The following is a 6000-nucleotide window of genomic DNA, read 5'->3' on the forward strand; positions in this document are numbered from 1 at the left end:
GTCCCTTGTGTCTTCTGCTGACTGTAGATTAAAGGGTGTCAACCAAGGAAGGAAACAAAAAAGTAGGGATTGGACTTCATTTGCAGAGTGAGGTCACAGTCGCTGAGTCCCACAGTCATATATGGGAGACCTCAAGTTGCTGTCACCTTGATAACTCTTGTATACTGGGTTAAAGCCCTCTGTATTTAGTTTGAACTTCTCTCCAAGCCCCGTGGTCCAAAGTCATCACGGGAGAGACCAAGATGGGCTTACCTTGCCCTGCTCTAGATTTAACCACTGTTCATTGTCAGGCTATATTTTTGTACAATCATTCAAACAATCCAGTGACATAGGTCATGTTGCCACTTTTCAGAGGAGAAAACTGAGGCCCAGGAGGGGGGAGTTGACATGCCCAAGCTCCCTTGAGCCCAGATTGGCTTGACTCAATGTCCAACGTTCCCTTGGTAGCTTTTTCTCTGGGGTCCTATGCTGTAAGAACTTCCCTCCGCACTGTATATTTTTTCTCCCAATTCTTAGCTATTTCTTCAAGCAATGATTGGCCAAGGACCTAGCATAATCCACCACATTGGCCTAGGGGACGTGGTGCACCCCAAGGCCATTTCTCTACATTGGAGGCTGCGAATCTCCTCTGGAAAATTCCCAACCCGAGGACCCACCATGAGCCCATCTCAGCCTGACCAGACAGCCTCTGCCTGGAGCATCCACATCAGAGGGAAAGAAGCTGCTGTGTCCTCTAGCATCCTGGGACCCTGTCCTCTGCCCAGTGACACAGCAGCCATGGCTTGCTTGATTTCTGGTCTCCAAAGCTAAGCATAACCTTCCCAGGGTTTCTGGTTTTTCAGCCTGTACGAAACATGTCTCTGTTCTAATTAAAAGTCCCATGGTATGGTGTTCTCATGTATGGCTCAGTGTCCTCTGTTTATATGGGGTACTCAGAAGTAAAAAGTGGGGAGGGAGACAAGGAGCTAGAGAAGGCTTAAGTAGCACCTGCTGCATGTCATACATGTTCACACTGCTCAGCTCACATCTTTAATCTTCCAAACAAACGTGTAAGTATTTTGGGTTTTTGGTTGTATGTACAGTATATATACCAAATATATATGTGTGTGTGTATATATATATATATGTGTTTGTGTGTGTGTGTGTGTCTGTGTGTGTTAGTAGCATCTATGGGGCGCCTTAGGTGACCTTTTTGGAAACATTTTATGTGTCTTATCTTAGTCTTCAGCAACAACCAACCCTATAAAGTAGGTATTAGGAACTTCTTACGAATAAGGAAACTGAGGCTTAGAAAAGCAAAGTCAGCCAGGCACAGTGGCTCATGCCTGTGATCCCAGCACTTTGGGAGGCTGAGGCGGGCAGATTACCTGAGGTCAGGAGTTCGAGACCAGCCTGGCCAACGTGGTGAAACCCCATCTAAACCCCTACTAAAAATACAAAAATTAGCTGGACATGGTGGTGGGCACCTATAGTCCCAGCTACTCAGGAGGCTGAGGTGCAAGAATCACTTAAACCCGGGAGGCAGAGGTTGCAGTGAGCTGAGTTCACACCACTGCACTCCAGCCTGGGCCACAGAGAGACAACCCATCTCAAAAAAATAAAAAGAAAACCAGAAAAGCAAAGTCACTTGCCCAAGGACCACAGAATCCAGAATCGATGATAATATCCAGGCAGGCTAACTCCAAAGCCCAGGTTGTCAACTTCTTTGCTCGGTAGCACTCCAGTATGTGTAATGAGTAACCAGAGTTCTTTGGTGGAACTCTTTTTCTCTGGAATCTTCTTCATGGTTGGGAGGAAGGACACAGATTTTGGAGTCCAAAGACTTAGATTCAAATCTAGACCCTGCCATTACCAGATAGGTGGTATTGGGCAAGCAGTATATACCTTGCTGGTGCTTGATTGGTTTGCTCATCTGTAAAATGGGATAGCAACAGCCACCTCCCTGGGCTGCTGTGGGAACTAAATGAGATGGCGGCTTTAAAAAATAATGAGGCACCAAAAGTAGTCAGTGACTGTTAATGAGCAACATGACTATTTCCTAAACTGAGACTGAGCTATGGTGGTGAAGATTGAGTAGATAGCCTAAAATAGCCAACTTGGATCTGCAGTAGCCCTGCAAGGCCCTGTGGAAATGTCCTCAATGTGGAATTAAATTGTTTCTTTCCCTCCAGAGCAGGGGCTGAAAACAGCCCCCGGGACAGGCAGGTGAGGGAAGCAGACAAGGTTAGAACTGTGGGGAACTGGAGAACTCAACAGATGAATACCAGATCGAAACCTCAGCTCAGAGTTGCCAAATCTTCCCATTTTTCAAGACAGCCTGATTTTTTCCATCTTAAAATCTCCTGATTTTAAAATATTCATAACTCATTGTTTTTTTTCAAACACTATGTGGGTCCAAAAAATTATGCGCACACACACACCAGTCCACAACCGAGTTGATTATCAACTAGGAGAGAAAGATCAAAGAAAACAGGTGACTGCCACTACTCCCCTTGTATCCTGCCCAGCAGAAATTTCCCTTAGGAGTCATTGGATGGGATAATCTCCTTTGAGTAAATCCATGACTATACACCACACTCCCCAAGTCCCCCCAAACACACTGATTTCTTTCTTCCCAAATAGGTTTGGATAAAGCAACAACCAGTATCCTCCTCTGAGGCTCCGTCAATAAATAATGGTAATTACTACTAACAATAAACTTTTATGGATCAGTTACCACCTGCCACGCCCTTTGCATGCATTAACTTATCTCCTTTGGGGAGTGTTACCTAACTTTTTTACTTTTAATTTTTTGGGGTACACACACTAATTTCATTCTCATAGCAACATCATTTAGCCCCATTTGACAGAGGACAAAATTGAGGCTGATGGAGGGAAGACCACATAGCTAGTAGGTATTTGAACTTAGGTCTGTGGGCTCCAGGGCCATTTCTGCTACACCTCTTTACCCCTGAGGGTGGGAGCTCCATCAACTCAGAGCTAGCCGTCCTTAAGGACCCCTGGTAACTTCTTCCCATAAATTATGGCTGCCAGGAGACTGGAGGATGCCTTCACCTTTCTATCTCCTGCTCCAGCCCCCGGTTACCGGAATCCATGTGTTTGTTTCTCCAGCAATTGCTCTCAACAGGCACTTCTCCCAGCCCAGGTGTCTGAGACATCCCTCCGGAGATGCCTCTCTTTCAGGCCAGATTAACAGCTGCCCAACGATGGAGCGGAGGTGGCACGCATTCAACACTCCCACCTGGGCAGCCCTGGGGACGCACACAGCCCTTCCATCGGGTGAAAACAAAGGCATAAGCAGAGGGGCGGGAGGAACATCAGAAAACAAATCCTCCTGAGAGCCAGGGACCAAGACTTGCTGCATGGCCCTAAGTAAATCAAGCCCCTCTCTAGGACCTAGTTACTCTACCTGTTAAAAGGGAATGCACTAGACCAGTGGTCCACAACCCTGGCTAGACATTAAAATCACCTGTGAACTTTACAAAACCGCACATGCTGGAGTTCCACTCCACCCCAAATAACAAGAATCTCTGAGGGTGACATTGGTGTTTCTAAAAGGCTCCGTAGAGCATTCTGATACGAAGCCAGGATTGAGAGTCACTGAATTAGATGGCACCTGAAATGCCATCCAGGTCTGGTGTCTTAGGCATGTTACTAGATGTCATAATGGGGACAATAAAACCAGCACAAAAAGCACCCAACACATACAGGGCCTGCTATGTGCTAGGCATGCTTCTAAGTGCTTCACATATGTGAACATAAATTACATATTCACTGCCACAACATCCTTATAAGGTAGAAAGTACAGTTTTTGAAGCCTATTTTGCAGATGCAGAAACTGAGGCACAGACAGTTTTCCCCAGGTCACACAGATAGTAAGTGGTAACTGCTGGATGCTAGAATAAAAGTGAGTCCAAAGAGGCACGTGAAACAGCCTTGTGGGGTCAAAAAGGCATCACAGAAAAAAACTGACCTCTAGGTTGATTCTGGGAGATGGGTAGGTGTTGGTCAAGCAAAGGAAGGGTTAAAAAAGAGGAGGGAAAGGGCCAAGCACAGTGGCTCATACGTGTAATGCCATCTCTTCGGGAGGCAGAGGCGGACGGATCACTTGAGGTCAGGAGTTCAAGATTAGCCTGGCCAACATGGTGAAACCCCATCTCTACTAAAAATACAAAAATTAGCTGGGCGTAGTGGTGCATACCTATTATCACAGCTACTCCAGAGGCTGAGACAGGAGAATTGCTTGAACCTGGAAGGAAGAGATTGCAGTGAGCCGAGATCGCAACACTGCACTTCACCCTGGGTGACAGAGCAAGACTGTGTCTCAGAAAAAAAGAAAAAAGAAAAAGAAGAAAAGAAAAGAAAGAGGAGGGAAGGGAGTCATCTCCAACAGGGGCAATTCAGAGTGTACAGGGCCAGAGTCAATGACACCCACCTGCCTCCCCCACGTCCCCAGCATATTCCTTCCATGAGGCTTCTTACCACCTATAACCAGTTTGCTTACTTGTTTACTTGTTTACTGCCCGTCTCCATGAGGACAGGAGTCTTGTCCACTTCATTCATCTCTGTACGCCCTGCAGCACATGGCCAGCTGTCAAGTGATTGAATCTGCCTGGAGTGCCAGCCCCGTTCCCTTTCAATACTCATTCATTCTTGGGGTGGTTAATTTTTAGCTTATGTCAGGGACAGAGAGTGGTACTAGGAGGACTGTGGCAAGGCTGTGACATTGTCCCACACAGGGACTCTAAAGATGTCTCATGCACACTCTCTTCCCACCCTGGGAGAGAGAGAAGGCAGCATGCATGGTAGGGTAGACATGAGCACCTACTGTTTGTCCAGCATTGTTCGAAGCACTGGATATATACCCTTAGATGAGAAAATGGCACAATTTTAAAAGGCTGTGGCTTTAAGCAAGAATTTGTGAATCAGACAACCTGGATTGGAGCCTGACTCTGCTACTTCCTCACTGTGTGTCTGTGTGTCAGTGACCTAACCTCTCTGAGCCTCAGGTTCCTTATCTTTCCAATGACTGCTGTGAAGGTTAGTAGAGGTGATGCCTGGAAAGGACTTAGCAAAGTGTCTGACTGAGTGTTAGTTCCATTGTTACTGATCATTTAAAAAAGGGGAGGGGGACTGGGTGAAGTGGCTCACGCCTGTAATCCCAGCACTTTGGGAGGCCTAGGAGGGCGGATCACGTGAGGTTGGGAGTTCAAGACCAGCCTGGCCAACATGGAAAAACCCCGTCTCTACTAAAAATACAAAATTAGCCAGGGGTGGTGGCACATGCCTGTAATCCCAGCTACTCGGGAGGCTGAGGCAGAAGAATCTCTTGAACCCGGGAGACGGAGGTTGCCATGAGCCGAGATCATGCCACTGCACTCCAGCCTTGGCAACAAGAGTGAAACTCCACCTCAAATAAAAAAAGGGGGGGTGGTGGGGGTAGACGCTCAGTTGCGTATATAAGCTCATGATAATTTCTGGGAGGATTTCAGGTCACCTTGGCAAAAGATAGAACAGTATCTCTTCCCCTTTCATCACCTACAACACGAGATTCTCAAGAGAGGCACTCCCACCTGCCATCCTCCATAAGGATCTCCTCCTCTCAGAAGGATCTAAAGCCTCCTGAGAACTTGGCAATCTTCCTATGTAGATCCCCACCCTGATATTTCATCAACATCTTCCACGCAAGTAGCTCTAGCCTGAACCCATCAGTGGAAAGACACTGGGGCACGGTTCAGGCCTTTCCACCCATAGTGGGTTTACAAAACAGGTTTACCACTCCCTTGGAACGCTGTCACTCCACCATTGTATACCTATGGCCAACCTATAGTCAGATGACTCATGGAAATTTTTCTTTTGGTCTTTTCTTCCCCCTTTGCCATGGAAAATTGTCAAATGTTTTCTGAAGGTTTAACACTGTGTTCCTTTGACAATACACTCTCAAATTGAAAACCAAAATAACACAAATCACATCAAGTAGAGTCATACTGCCAAATGGAA

The sequence above is a fragment of the Macaca thibetana genome, chromosome 11 (assembly GCF_024542745.1).
Source record: "Macaca thibetana thibetana isolate TM-01 chromosome 11, ASM2454274v1, whole genome shotgun sequence".
In the NCBI taxonomy this organism is placed as follows: domain Eukaryota; kingdom Metazoa; phylum Chordata; class Mammalia; order Primates; family Cercopithecidae; genus Macaca; species Macaca thibetana.